This window comes from Pseudophryne corroboree, chromosome 4, assembly GCF_028390025.1.
Source record: "Pseudophryne corroboree isolate aPseCor3 chromosome 4, aPseCor3.hap2, whole genome shotgun sequence".
NCBI classification, from domain to species: domain Eukaryota; kingdom Metazoa; phylum Chordata; class Amphibia; order Anura; family Myobatrachidae; genus Pseudophryne; species Pseudophryne corroboree.
The window spans coordinates 106,250,389-106,266,202 of NC_086447.1; the positions used below are offsets into that span (position 1 = coordinate 106,250,389).

Here is a 15,814-nt window from a genome sequence, read left to right on the forward strand (position 1 = left end):
AAATCTAGTGGTACTGCCATATAATTCCAGTGATACTGCCGTATAATTTCAGTGATACTTCCATATAAATCCAGTCCAGTGGTACTGCCATGTAATTCCAGTGATACTGCCATATAAGTCCAGTGGTACTGTCCTGTGCTGTATATTATTTACTCCATTTAAAGGGGTTATTAATATTTAATCCAAATAATTTGTACAGGGTTCTGTGTGGTTTAGGGGTACACTCTTCTGTGCCGCTTATTGTTATATAATTCCATCCAAATAAAAGGGTTATTACTATCCAAATTATTTTTACAGGCTTTGCCGTGTGTGTGTGGTTTAGGGGTACATTCTCCTTTGCCACCAATATTGTGCGTGTATTAAATCTGGGCGAATTCCAGCACGTCCCATGTTTTGCACATACAATTAATTTGGTGGTGCAGAATTTTTTTGAGAAATGACAGGGGAGATGCTGTCGGTGGCCTGAAAAATTGCGGGCCACTTTCAACATTCAGCCACTACAGTGCCACTCCTAGATGGTGTTTGTGCCTCAGACTTGTGTAGCTTAGCTTAGCCATCCAGCGACCTTGGTGCACCTCTTTTTCTTCTTTGCATCATATGCTGTTTGGGGACTAGTTTTTTTAAGTGCCATCCTGCCTGACACTGCAGTGCCTCTCCTTGATTGGCCAGGTGTTTGTGCCTCACACTTGTGTCGCTTAGTTTAGCCATCCAGTGACCTTGGTGCACCTCTAGGGATACACTGTCCTGTGGATACGCTGTCCTGTACCATTTGCACGCCCTCTGCATATTGTAATATATATCTCCAGAAAAATAATGGGGAACAAAGATTTGGAAGATAAAATAGAGAAAGATCAAGAACCACTTCCTCCCAGTGCTGAAGCTGCTTCCACTAGTCATGACAAAGGCTATGAAATGCCATCAATGTCATCTGCCAAGGCCGATGCCCAATGAGATAGTAGAGGGCATGTAAAATCCAAAAAGCCAAAGTTCAGTAAACAGGCCCCAAAAAAATTAATTTAAATGGTCTGAGGAGAAACGTAAACTTGCCAATATGCCATTTATGACACGGAGTGGAAAGGATCGGTTAAGGCCCTGGCCTATGTTCATGACTAGTGGTTCAGCTTCACATGACGATGGACGCCCTCATCCTCCTGCTAGAAAAATGATAAGAGTTAAGCTGGCAAAAGCACAGAAAAGAACTGTGCGTTCTAAGATGGTATCACAAATCCCCAAGGAGAGTCCAAGTGTGTCGGCGGTTGCAATGCCTGACCTTCCCAACACTGGATGGGAAGAGGTGGCTCCTTTCACCATTTGCATGCCCTCTGCAAGTGCTGGAAGTAGCACCCACAGTCCAGGTTCTGATATTCAAATTGAAGATGTCACTATTGAAGTACACCAGGATGAGGATATGGGTGTTGACGATGAGGATTCTGATGATGTGGTTTGTTTAAATTAGGCATCGGGGGAGGCAGTTGTTGTCCGTGAGATGAGTAAACCCATTGTGATGCCTGGGCAAAATACAAAAAAATGCCACCTCTTTAGTGTGGAATTATTTCTCCACAAATCCGGACAACAGGTGTCATGCCGTGTGTTGCCTCTTTCAATCCATAATAAGTAAGGGGTAAGGATGTTAACCAACTAGGAACATCCTCCCTTATACGTCACCTGCTGCGCATTCATCAGAAGTCATTGTTAAGTTGTGAAACTTTGGGTAAGAGCATAAGCAGTCCACTGACACCTAAATCCTTTCTTCCTCTTGTATCCAAGCTCCTGCAAGCCACACCTCCAACTCCCTCAATGTCAACTTCCTCCTCAGTCAGGAACGTCCAGGGGTTAAAGTGGGCCGGAACGGGGCGGAACTGCGTTCCGGCACTTGCAATTGGAGGCGGAACGCAGTTCCGCCGCCGTCCCGCCCACTTTTTTCAAGTTGTTAGTTAGGCTATCTACAGCACAGCACTATTGTCTGTCTGTACTCTGTACATGTACAGTCACTGTTCTGCCGCGCCCCCAGCCCACACAGATTGAGCAATGAACAGCATTGAAGTCACCGTAGTCACGGAAGCGATCACTGACCCGTATAGCACCCGCCCCCTGTCACCGTCTTACTGGCTGACAACGTGCCCGACTCCGCCCCCTTCTCTCGCTGCTTACTGTGTTGCTGGAGGCGCTGATAGATGTATAGTCTCGGTCAGACTCATAAGCACAGAGAGATGGGGGCGGAGTCGGTCACTTCGGCAGCCAGTAATGCGGCTGGGGGGCGGAGTAATACGGAGGGGGGCTGAGTCGGGCACTTCGGCAGCCACTAAGAAAGGGGGGGCGGCCGCCTGGTCAAGAGGTCACTCAGTGAATCGCATTCGTGATGGTGAGCACTGCAGCCCTGACAGAGTGACTGTGACTGCTCAGCTCACTGTGTCAGGCTGACACAGCAGCTTAGCTGTATATAGTGTTTTAAGAGTGTTTATCTTTGTGCAGGCTGAGACTGGCTTCTTCTGGGCAGGCTCTACTGCTATGGCTGTGCTGTGTCACTGGACGTAGTGAGAGGGGGGTGGGCAGTGCTAAAGATTAACCCGCCCATTTCTGGCGGCGGGAAAGAGTGATGTCGTCACATCACCTCCTCCTCACGTGTCCTTGTCTCCTGATGTGAGGCGGGAGAAAAGCCACAGCTCTGACAGAGTGCCCATGCGGATGCTGAAAGAAGGGAGACTGACTGGGAGAGAGACTGGTAAAAAAGTTAAAACTGAGTAACTTTCTCCTTCCTAGCTATTTCAGCTATATCATGGAGTCCAAATATAAAAAAAAATAGGAATGTGCTATAATAATTTATTATAAGGTTCCCCTTCCCGCCTCCACTGCATATTATACTATATTACCCTGCTCTGCTTCCAGTGTATCTCCCCTCCACCTTATGCTGCCTCAGTCTACTCTGTCCCCTATGAGTATTATATAATATTACATTGCTGCTACCAGTGTACCCCCCCCCCCCCCCTTCTGTTGCCTCAGTCTGTCCCCTTATAAGTGAACTCCTTGTAACAGCGCTCGAGCTTGGGTAAAAAAGCAAACTTTTGTGTGAAAGTACTTATCGCATGCGCGCTGCGTACCATGCGCATAAATGCCGATTTTTTTACCTAATCGCTGCGCTGCGAAAAACGGCAACGAGCGATCAACTCGGAATGACCACCTTCGAGAACTCACGGGGACATAAATGTTAAATGGCTCAAGGGGGGCCCATTTACCACTGTTTGCATTTTCAATGCAATCTGGGTGTGACAATAGCACCCAGGATCGCACTGTGGAATGCTATCACAGCGGTCAAATGTATCATCCAATGCATACAGGGGGTCATTCTGAGTTGTTCACTCGCTAGCAGTTTTTAGCAGCTGTGCAAACGCTATGCCGCCGCCCTATGGGAGTGTATTTTAGCTTAGCAGAAGTGCGAATGAAAGGATCGCAGAGCGGATACAAAATATTTTTGTGCAGGTTCAGAGTAGCTTGAGACCTACTCAGTGCTTGCAATCACTTCAGACTGTTCAGTTCCTGTTTTGATGTCACAAACACGCCCTGCGTTTTTCCTGGCAAGCCACGCCTGTGTTTTTACGTACACTCCCTGAAAACGGTCAGTTGACACCCAGAAACCGCCACTTCATGTCAATCACTCTGCGGCCAGCAGTGCGACTGAAATGCTTCGCTAGACCTTGTGTGAAACTACATAGTTAGTTGTAATAGTAAGACGCGCGTGTGCATTGCGCCACATGCGCAAAAGTGCCGTTTTTTTGCCTGATCGCTGCGCAGCGAACCAAAGCAGCTAGCGATCAACTCTGATTGACTCCCACAGATACAGGGGCTCCGAAGGGAGCCAGCAATATGCTGAGTGTGCTGCTGGGGTTACTGCATGTGTGGTAATCGGGGAATCCTGCTGGAACTACATGCCCTAAGTGTAGGCCATAAGCTACAATGGACTACCACAGTCTGAAGATTGTAGTAGCAGCGGAGATCAATATCAGGAATGCTTCTCATTCCTGTTATCTATACAACTGGCAGCATCGTATCTCCAATAGAAACCTATAGGCCAGTACTCACGGCCCGATGCTGGAGAGATGTGTGCTGAGCGAACCGCTCAGCACACATCTCTCCCGGCGCTCAGCACAGCGCGATCTGTGCTGAGCGTGCGGGGGGGAGACGGGGGGGCCGCTCACTTCACCCAGCAGGTGAAGTGAGCGACCCGCTAGATTGGCCTGCATGCAGGCCAATCTACCAGCAGCGATGCGCGGGGCTGCGCATCGCTATCGCTGTTAGGGCTACACACGGAGCGATCTTGCTGAAAATCTAAGCAATCTAGTCAGATTGCTTAGATTATCGCTCCGTGTGTACCCCCCTTATGGGGGATGCGGATGCCGGCAGGAAATGAGATTGCAGCAGGTATCTGATATACCTGCTGCAATTCCTCTGTCTGACATACGGAGGATACATTAAAATGTACGGCTAATCCCCAAAAATGGGTGTTTTGGGGGGCTTAGCTGCAAATATTTTTTAGATTGTAAGCTCATAAGAACAGGGCCTTCTCCCCTCATGTGCCTTTACTTCTCTTCCTTACACTACAGGATCTTTTACTCAGTACTGCCTTTGAGTGCACCAAACATCTGGTTTTCTGTATATACCTTGTAGTTTTCCTATATTGTCTCAAACTGAATGCTTTTTTCTTGTTTTACTCATTTATGTACCCTGTAATGGGTGCTGCAGATCCCTTGTTCTGCCATATAAATAAAAGATAATAATAAAAATAAATATTGTTTGATAAATGGGGCTTTCTGGCACTGAGTGAAAGAAGCATTGGGATGTCTGCTGGTAGCGAGGTCACAGGAACAGAGCATGTGGTAAATTTACTAAGATGGGAGTTCTATTTAAGATGGCATGTTGCCCATAGCAACCAATCAGATTTCAGATATTATCTTCTAGAAGGTGCTAGATAAATGAGAAGTAGAATCGGATTGGTTGCTATGAGCAACATCACATCTTAAATAGAACTTCCATCTTAGTAAATTTACCTGTGTGTGTGTGTGTAAGCTTAGGCTGCCTGCTGGTAGAGAGAGCTCTTGTCTCACCTCCATTTGTCTTGTTTAAGGCGCATGTGGGGTGAATTTTATACCAGCGTGGATAGTGGGATATGGAATTAATCTGCAATCACTGAAAATCACTTTAGTAACATTTTTCTGTCCTGCAAATTGCTGAAAAGGTTATTAATTTGCTTGATAAAAAACTTTCTAGTTGTCATTTTCCAACATTAAAAAATATATTTTTAATACCATTTTTAATACTATTTTAATAACCTCCAGTACTTTCTTTATGGCCACTAACATACTACCATATGGTCCTGCAACAGTATCTCAATTGCTTCTTCTTAGGGGTTCAGTATAATTTACCCACTTTCTCATACACTTCTATGTCGTGTATTGAAGAAAAGTCATGTGTACTCAGCCAGTGTCACATAACATGTATTCTAATAGCTTGCAGTTTTTAGGTGCACGCATTTTTGCAATGTATTAAAAAATGCAGATTTGCTTTAGCAAATTTGCATTATTGACCACTTTCTATTTTTTTCATTTTATATCTGCTTTTTATATTTAACTATCACTGAATTGCAAATGCAATTTTCTCTATAAAAAAAATGTTAGTTTTTCTTGTGCTTATGGCTTAGTTTTTTCTATGAGCAGATTGTTTACTCTTGATTTATGTCACTCTTCGATATTTTTTTAAAATCTGTAATTATAGTGTACAAAGTGGTAATAAAACTGTATATTTATGGACCTCGAAGAAAGAGATAACAAAGGTAAGTTTTTCCAGAAAAAACATCACACCAGGTGATCTCTGCTTCTCCATACAGTGGAACTGACTGCCCATTTGCCTGCCGTTGGATGGAAGCAGATCTTTGCGTCACCGTAGAGTGGAACTCGCTACCCATTTGCCTGCCGTTCACAGACTTAAGCACGGTAAGTCACTCTCCTAAAGATCCTTTTTTTTGTTTTTTTTGTAATGTGTAATTAGTGTACAAGGTGGTAGTAAAAATGTATATTCTTTTTCATAGGACCCGTGTACAGAAAGGACATCACACCTGCCGATCTTTGCATCTCCATACAGTGGAACTCGCTGCCCATTTGCCTGCCGTTGGATGGAAGCAGATCTTTGCGTCACCGTAGAGTAGAACTCGCTACCCATTTGCCTGCCGTTCACAGACTGAAGCACGGTAAATCGCTCTCCTAAAGATCCTTTTTTTTTTTTTTAATGTGCAATTAGTGTACAAGATGGTAGTAAAAATGTCTATTCTTTTTCATAGGACCCGTGTACAGAAAGGACATCACACCTGCGATCTTTGCATCTCCATACAGTGGAACTCGCTGCCCATTTGCCTGCCGTTGGATGGAAGCAGATCTTTGCGTCACCGTAGAGTGGAACTCGCTACCCATTTGCCTGCCGTTCACAAACTGAAGCACGGTAAATCGCTCTCCTAAAGATCCTTTTTGTTTTTTTAAATGTGCAATTAGTGTACAAGGTGGTAGTAAAAATGTCTATTCTTTTTCATAGGACCCGTGTACAGAAAGGACATCACACCTGCGATCTTTGCATCTCCATACAGTGGAACTCGCTGCCCATTTGCCTGCCGTTGGATGGAAGCAGATCTTTGCGTCACCGTAGAGTAGAACTCGCTACCCATTTGCCTGCCGTTCACAGACTGAAGCACGGTAAATCGCTCTCCTAAAGATCCTTTTTTTTTTTTTTTTTTTAATGTGTAATTATTGTACAAGGTGGTAGTAAAAATGTATATTCTTTTTCATAGGACCCGTGTACAGAAAGGACATCACACCTGCCGATCTTTGCATCTCCATACAGTGGAACTCGCTGCCCATTTGCCTGCCGTTGGATGGAAGCAGATCTTTGCATCACCGTAGAGTAGAACTCGCTACCCATTTGCCTGCCGTTCACAGACTGAAGCACGGTAAATCACTCTCCTAAAGATCCTTTTTTTTTTTTTTTAAATGTGTAATTAGTGTACAAGGTGGTAGTAAAAATGTATATTCTTTTTCATAGGACCCGTGTACAGAAAGGACATCACACCTGCCGATCTTTGCATCTCCATACAGTGGAACTCGCTGCCCATTTGCCTGCCGTTGGATGGAAGCAGATCTTTGCATCACCGTAGAGTAGAACTCGCTACCCATTTGCCTGCCGTTCACAGACTGAAGCACGGTAAATCACTCTCCTAAAGATCCTTTTTTTTTTTTTTTAAATGTGTAATTAGTGTACAAGGTGGTAGTAAAAATGTATATTCTTTTTCATAGGACCCGTGTACAGAAAGGACATCACACCTGCCGATCTTTGCATCTCCATACAGTGGAACTCGCTGCCCATTTGCCTGCCGTTGGATGGAAGCAGATCTTTGCATCACCGTAGAGTAGAACTCGCTACCCATTTGCCTGCCGTTCACAGACTGAAGCACGGTAAATCACTCTCCTAAAGATCCTTTTTTTTTTTTTTTAAATGTGTAATTAGTGTACAAGGTGGTAGTAAAAATGTATATTCTTTTTCATAGGACCCGTGTACAGAAAGGACATCACACCTGCCGATCTTTGCATCTCCATACAGTGGAACTCGCTGCCCATTTGCCTGCCGTTTATGGATGGAAGCACAGTAAGTCACACTCCTGAAGAAATGTTTTTTTTTTTTTTTTAAGTAATTGTAATATACAAAGTGGTAATAAAACTATATATTTTTGTCCCAGGCTAGGACCTGTGTACAATAAAGACAGTCTTTGGAATAATAAGTAATCGCAAGCTAATTCACAGATACATAATGAAAAGAAATTTGCTAAGTTATTTCAAGCCAAAAAATAAGGAAGTCATCGAAATAGAAAGTGTTGAAATTAGTGACAGTGACGAGTCCCATCATGGTGCTTCAGAGGATGCGAGTGGGAGTACCATAGACCCAAGTGTTGAACAGATAAATGCAGATTGTGAACAGCGTAAGAAAAGAGTACGAGCTGAAAATGAGAGTTCCATACCCGACTGCTGGACAGTTGAACAGGCATCCCAGTTTAAAGATAAATATGCCTGGCTAAAAATATCCAAAGGAAAAATTGGGTGTGATATTTGTGCTAGAGTTCAGACACTAGGATCTGGGGCTGAAACATTACGTGGATGTAGTAAAACATTATCCGTAGAATGGGCAACAAGCAATGTAGGTCCGTATGGTGACACAAAATCAAAGCAGCAATTATCGCTGCGTAAAAAAATTCATGACCACCGTTATTCAAAAGCACATGAGGCAGCAGTTAAGATGTTACAGGAAAAAAACAATAATGTTTTACCACAGTTAGTTGCCCAACAATACAACGAACATATTCAAACAACTGTAAGAGTTTTCAGAACTGCTTACCATGTTGCTAAAAATAACCGTCCATTCACAGATCATCCACAGTTAATTGACCTACAGGAAGCCAATGGATGTGATCTAGGAAAAATATTGCAGAGCAACGTTGTATGCACAGATATAGTTACTCATATTTCATCAGAAATGAGAAAGCGACTCATTCAGAATATAGTAACCTTAAAACCAAAAGTCAGCATTCAAGTTGATGAAAGCACAAGTGTCTCTAAAAAAACCACACTGATCTTATATGTGCGAGCAATTATGGTGGCAATGGCAGGTGAAAGTTCTGAAGATTGCCAACCCACAACTTTTTTTCTTGATTTAGTTGAGCTTGAAAGTACAACAGCCCAGGGCATTTATGATTCCATACTAGCCACTCTGAGCAAACATGGCTTATCAAGAAGTCTTTTGTCAGAAATTCTAATTGGTTTTGGAAGTGACGGAGCAGCAGTAATGCTTGGTTCTAAGTCTGGAGTTGCCACAATTCTACGTAAGGAGTTTCCAAACCTCATCAGTTGGCACTGCCTAAACCACCGCCTAGAGCTAGCTGTTTCAGATACAGTGAAGGATCTCACAGAGATATTTCACTTTCAGTCTTTTGTAGATAGTCTGTATACACTATACAGCCGTTGTCCAAAGAATTTGAGAGAGTTACAGAAGTGTTCAGCAGAACTCCATGACATTGTTTTAAGTATAGGTCGTGTACTTGATACCAGATGGGTTGCTTCAAGTTTCAGAACAGTATATGCTATATGGCGTTCATATCCTGTGTTGTTCAAGCATTTTCAAGAACAGGTGCAATGCAAAGGTAAAGAAAGCACAAAGTTTTACTCATTGAGTAGGCAATTGCAAAGTGAGGAGTTCCTTATGAATTTAGCCTTAATGTGTGATGCTCTGTCAGAACTTCGTGACCTTTCATTAGCTTTACAAGACCGAAATATTCACTTAGTAAAAGCTCAAAGGCTATTAGTGAGGCAGGTTCAAGTTTTTGAGTCACGCATTGACAATGTAACAGGAATGTTTTCAAATGAGGCTTCTGAATCTATCTCGACAGGACATTTCAAAGGAGTAGAACTTATTAAAAATTAGAAAGTAAAAACCATCAGACGTGGACAGTTTTATGCTAGCCTAAAATCTAATATTGAAAATCGCTGTCTGTCATCAGAAGACAAAAAGTTTTACGAAGTTGTTAAAATTATTTACAAAGACTTCTGGCCTGATGTCTTGCCAATGGAGTTTGGTGAAAAAGAGTTGAAAACCTTATGTGACCGTTTCCAAATTAATTTTGGAAAAACAAAGATGGCTTTCCGAGACTTCAAACACAACGGAGGCAAAAGTGTACCATCAGATTTGTTGCCACTTCTCCACTGCATACAAACGGTGCCAGTTAAGCAATGCAGAATGTGAAAGAGGTTTCAGTGTGATGAACATAATAGCTACCAAGATAAGGAGTTCTCTTTCCATTCCTCACCTAGCAGAACTTATGATGATTAGCATATGTGGTCCTCCACTTCACTTATGGAATCCAGTGCCTTATGTGAAATCTTGGTTAGCAAAAGGCAGACGAAGTGCTCTTCAAGATGTCTGCCTAACACGACGGAGAAAAGAGGATAGCTCCAGTTTCCAGCACTTGTGGCGTTTGTTATAGGTGAGTCAAACATTATTGCTAATTCTTGCTTTGTCTTAATCATTATATACATTGATCTCACTCACTAAAGTGCATCTTTTACATGCTATAGGGTCCCCTGAATGCGGTTGTTTCCATTAGGGTTAGGCAGTGTAATGACTGGACCAATAGCTGCCATACAGTATCTTCATATAGAATGGCTTGGTCTTCAGGTTGCTCAGTATAAGAGAAGAGGCTAAGGCACCTTTCTTAAACCATCCATATTTAAGGGGCATTTAATGAGGGGAATCAGATTGATATTTTAGGGTTCTGTGGGTAGATCTGATGCCATGATTTTATTAATTTTCAAATTATATGTAATTGTAAGACATGTACAATCCTCCCTAATGTTTACTCTCCTTTAGGAACAGGACAATGTTATAAAAGCACTGGGGCAGGCAAATCCTTGCAACCCGAATTGACACCTCATCTCCTACTTCCTCTGCGGGATGAACCTTCCAAAGACCACCACCTTGTTAGGATTCAGTCACCTGGGAATGGCAATGACCACCATCAAAAGACTTCGTCACCAGGGAATCACAGACTCAATGTGGTAAGTATCACTAGTAGTGGTCTGTGTGTAACTTCCCCCACCAAGCCTTAAAAGTTGATATAAAACACACTATTCTCTTCATGTTCAGCTCCATCCACAGTGCCAACATAACAGCCTGACCACTCATCTCCTACTTCCTCTGCGGGGTGAACTTTCCAAAGACGACCACTGTATTAAGACTCCGTCACCTGGCAATGGCAACGACCACCATCAAAATACTTCGTCACCAGGGAATCACAGACTCAATGTGGTAAGTATTACTAGTGGTGTTCTGTGTGTAACTTCCCCCATCAAGCCTTAAAAGTTGATATAAAACACACTATTCTCTTCATGTTCAGCTCCATCCACAGTGCCAACATAACAGCCTGACCACTCATCTCCTACTTCCTCTGCGGGGTGAACTTTCCAAAGACGACCACTGTATTAAGACTCCGTCACCTGGCAATGGCAACGACCACCATCAAAAGACTTCATCACCAGGGAATCAAAGACTCAATATGGTAAGTATCACTAGTGGTGTTCTGTGTGTAACTTCCTTAAAAGTTTTTCTAAAATACCATATTCTCCATTTTCAGCTCATAAGGTTTTGAAACTCCTTACGTAGAATTGTGGAAAATCCAGACTTAACAAATTGACCCCTCATCTCCTACTTCCTCTGCGGGATGAACCTACCAAAGACCACCACCTTGTTAGGATTCAGTCACCTGGGAATGGCAATGACCACCATCAAAAGACTTCGTCACCAGGGAATCACAGACTCAATGTGGTAAGTATCACTAGTGGTGTTCTGTGTGTAACTTCCCCCACCAAGCCTTAAAAGTTGATATAAAACACACTATTCTCTTCATGTTCAGCTCCATCCACAGTGCCAACATAACAGCCTGACCACTCATCTCCTACTTCCTCTGCGGGGTGAACTTTCCAAAGACGACCACTGTATTAAGACTCCGTCACCTGGCAATGGCAACGACCACCATCAAAAGACTTCGTCACCAGGGAATCAAAGACTCAATATGGTAAGTATCACTAGTGGTGTTCTGTGTGTAACTTGCTTTAAAAGTTTTTCTAAAATACCATATTCTCCATTTTCAGCTCATAAGGTTTTGAAACTCCTTACGTAGAATTGTGGAAAATCCAAACTTAACAAATTGACCCCTCATCTCCTACTTCCTCTGCGGGATGAACCTTCCAAAGACCACCACCTTGTTAGGATTCAGTCACCTGGGAATGGCAATGACCACCATCAAAAGACTTCGTCACCAGGGAATCACAGACTCAATGTGGTAAGTATCACTAGTGGTGTTCTGTGTGTAACTTCCCCCACCAAGCCTTAAAAGTTGATATAAAACACACTATTCTCTTCATGTTCAGCTCCATCCACAGTGCCAACATAACAGCCTGACCACTCATCTCCTACTTCCTCTGCGGGGTGAACTTTCCAAAGACGACCACTGTATTAAGACTCCGTCACCTGGCAATGGCAACGACCACCATCAAAAGACTTCGTCACCAGGGAATCAAAGACTCAATATGGTAAGTATCACTAGTGGTGTTCTGTGTGTAACTTGCTTTAAAAGTTTTTCTAAAATACCATATTCTCCATTTTCAGCTCATAAGGTTTTGAAACTCCTTACGTAGAATTGTGGAAAATCCAAACTTAACAAATTGACCCCTCATCTCCTACTTCCTCTGCGGGATGAACCTTCCAAAGACCACCACCTTGTTAGGATTCAGTCACCTGGGAATGGCAATGACCACCATCAAAAGACTTCGTCACCAGGGAATCACAGACTCAATGTGGTAAGTATCACTAGTGGTGTTCTGTGTGTAACTTCCCCCACCATTCTTAAAAGTTGATATAAAACACACTATTCTCTTCATGTTCAGCTCCACCCACAGTGCCAACATAACAGCCTGACCACTCATCTCTTACTTCCTCTGCGGGGTGAACTTTCCAAAGACGACCACTGTATTAAGACTCCGTCACCTGGCAATGGCAACGACCACCATCAAAAGATTTTGTCAACTGGCAATGGCAACGACCACCATAAGAGGACTCTGTCACCTGGTAATTAGACTAATTGTGATTTGCATTAAACCTTTATTTTATATCATTACATTAAAAATACACTAACACCAGAATGTGACCTATTAAAAGTTCATAAGATCCTGTTTAGCACAGGATCAAATGTACTGATGAGAAAAATGTTCTAGTAACGCTGCAATGGGAGTGTTTGTAAATACAGATTTTGTGAAATTACAATGATTTTCTATATTATATCTTTTAAGGATAAAAAAATCTTGTGATTTGTAAAATTAAAAAATAAAAACAGCTGATTAACATATACTGTATGGCTTTATAATTTAAAGTCCAACATCAAATGCAAAAACAATGGATATACTTGAAGGGGAGGGGCAGGGGTGTGGCATATGACAGGTGGGAGGAGTTGGGGGTGTGGTATCTGCCAGGTGGGAGGGGTCGGGGTGTGGCAACCAAGGATAGGGCAAGGGGGGGTGAGTTCCACCACCTCTCTAGGACCACTTTAAGCACTGGGAACGTCAGTAGTCCTGCAGGCCATGTACAACTTTAACTAAGCAATTGATTGTCCTTTGCGAGGAAGATGAAATAGGACAGCAGTCATCCTGTTGCAAAGCGGATAACTGAGGCCTTGACAGCTATGTTGGTGATAGACGTGCATCCGGTATCTGCCATTAGTGCAGTGGGACTTAGAGAATTGATGGAGGTAGTGTGTCCCCGGTACCAAATCCCATCTAGATTTCACTTCACTAGGCAGGCGATACCGAGAATGTACAGAGACGTCAGAAAAAGTGTCCTCAGTGTCCTAAAAAATGCATTTGTACCCACCGTCCATTTAAACACGGACATGTGGACAAGTGGAACAGGGCAGACTCAGGACTATATGACTGTGACATCCCACTGGGTAGATGTATTGCCTCCCTCAGCTACAACAGCAGCGGCACCCGTAGCAGCATCTCGAAAACGCCAACTCGTTCCTAGGCAGGTTACTTATGTATCACCGCTTTCCAGAAGAGGCACACCGCTGACAACCTCTTACGGAAACTGAGGGACATCATCGCACAATGGGGGTCATTCCGAGTTGTTCGCTCTGTATTTTTTTCTCGCAACGGAGAGATTAGTCGCTAATGTGCATGCGCAATGTCCACACTGCGACTGCGCCAAGTAAAGTTGCTATGCAGTTAGGAATTTTACTCATGGCATTACGAGGTTTTTTCTTCGTTCTGGTGATCGTAATGTGATTGACAGGAAGTGGGTGTTTCTGGGCGGAAACTGGCCGTTTTATGGGAGTGTGTGAAAAAACGCTACCGTTTCTGGGAAAAACGCGGGAGTGGCTGGAGAAACGGAGGAGTGTCTGGGCGAACGCTGGGTGTGTTTGTGACGTCAAACCAGGAACGACAAGCACTGAACTGATCGCACTGGTAGAGTAAGTCTCGAGCTACTCAGAAACTGCACAGAGAAGTCTTTTCGCAATATTGCGAATCTTTCGTTCGCAATTTTGATAAGCTAAGATTCACTCCCAGTAGGCGGCGGCTTAGCGTGTGCAAAGCTGCTAAAAGCAGCTTGCGAGCGAACAACTCGGAATGACCCCCAATGGCTTACCCCAATTAGACTCTCCTGGGGATTTGTGATATCGGACAATTCCACCAATATTGTGCGTGCATTACATCTAGTCAAATTCCTGCACATCCCATGTTTTGCACATACAATTAATTTGGTGGTGCAGGGTTACTGCCATATAAGTCCAGTCCAGTGGTGCTGTCTTGTACTTTGGGGGTCATTCCGAGTTGATCGCTAGCTGAAAATGTTCACTGCACTGTGATTAAGTAAAAAAATCGGCACTTCTGCGCATGCGATGTGGCGCAATGCGCACACGTGATGTACTTTTACAACGGCCGATGTATTTTTTCACAAGGTCTAGCGAAGCTTTTCAGTCGCAATGGCCGCCGCAGAGTGATTGACATGAAGTGGGCGTTTCTGGTTGTCAACTGACCGTTTTCAGGGAGTGCTCGAAAAAACACAGGCGTGCCAAGAAAAACACAGGCGTGGCTGGCCGAACGCAGGACGTGTTTGTGACGTCAAATTCGTAACTGAACAGTCTGAAGATATCGCAAGCGCTGAGTAGATCTGGAGCTACTCTAAAACTGCAATTTTTTTGTAGCTGCTCTGCGATCCTTTCGTTCGCACTTCTGCTAAGCTAAAATACACTCCCAGACGGAGGCGGCATAGCGTTTGCACGACTGCTAATAAACTGCTAGCGAGCGATCAACTCGGAATGACCCCCTTTATCAGTCCAGTGGTGGTGTCTTGTGGTGCCATAAGTCCAGTGGTGGTGTCCTGTGCTGTATATTATTTACTCCAAATAAAAGGGTTATATACATTACTTGTATTATTATCCAAATAATGTTTACAGGGTTTGCCCTGTGTGGTATAAGTGTACGTTTGCCTGTGTTGCATATTATTATAATAGCTCCAAATAAAAGGGTTTATCATTATCCAAAATAATTTTACAGGCTTTGCCGTGTGTGTGTGTGGTTTAGGAGTACGCTCTCCTGTGCCACCAATATTGTGCGTGTATTACATCTGGGCAAATTCCAGCACGTCCCATGTTGTGTGTGCCGCACACAAGTATCGCTTAGCTTAGTCATACAGCTACCTCATTGCACCTCTTTTTCTTCTTTGCAAGATGTGCTGTTTGGGGCCTAGTTTTTTTAAATCTGCCATCCTGTCTGCCACTGCAGTGCCACTCCTAGATGGGCCAGGTGTTTGTTCCACAGGCTTGTGTCGCTTAGCTTAGCCATCCAGCTACCTCATTGCACCTCCTTTTCTACTTTGCATCATGTGCTGTTTGGGGCCTATTTTTTATATCTGCCCTCCTGTCTGCCACTGCAGTGCCACTCCTAGATGGGCCAGGTGTTTGTGCCGCACACTTGTGTCACTTAGCTTAGTTATCCAGCGACCTCGGTGCAACCATTTGGCCTAAAAACATTATTGTGAGTAGTTCAAAATAGACTGGAAATGAGTGGAAATTAATGTTATTGAGGTTAGTAATACCATAGGATCAAAATTACCCCCAAATTCTGTGATTTTAGCTGTTTTTGTGTTTTTTTTCAAAAATCATCCAGATCCAAAACCAAAA

At 43.5% G+C, this 15,814-nt stretch overlaps 1 long non-coding RNA gene across 1 annotated transcript; it reads left to right on the forward strand.

Annotated features, from left to right (window-relative positions):
- Positions 1 to 10,980: 10,980 nt before the first annotated feature.
- On the forward strand, positions 10,981 to 12,893 carry LOC134911147 (uncharacterized). The gene is made up of 7 exons (XR_010176352.1): positions 10,981 to 11,137; positions 11,213 to 11,403; positions 11,492 to 11,653; positions 11,730 to 11,920; positions 12,009 to 12,170; positions 12,247 to 12,437; positions 12,525 to 12,893. It is a non-coding gene; the product is annotated as an uncharacterized LOC134911147 (long non-coding RNA).
- Positions 12,894 to 15,814: the final 2,921 nt, after the last annotated feature.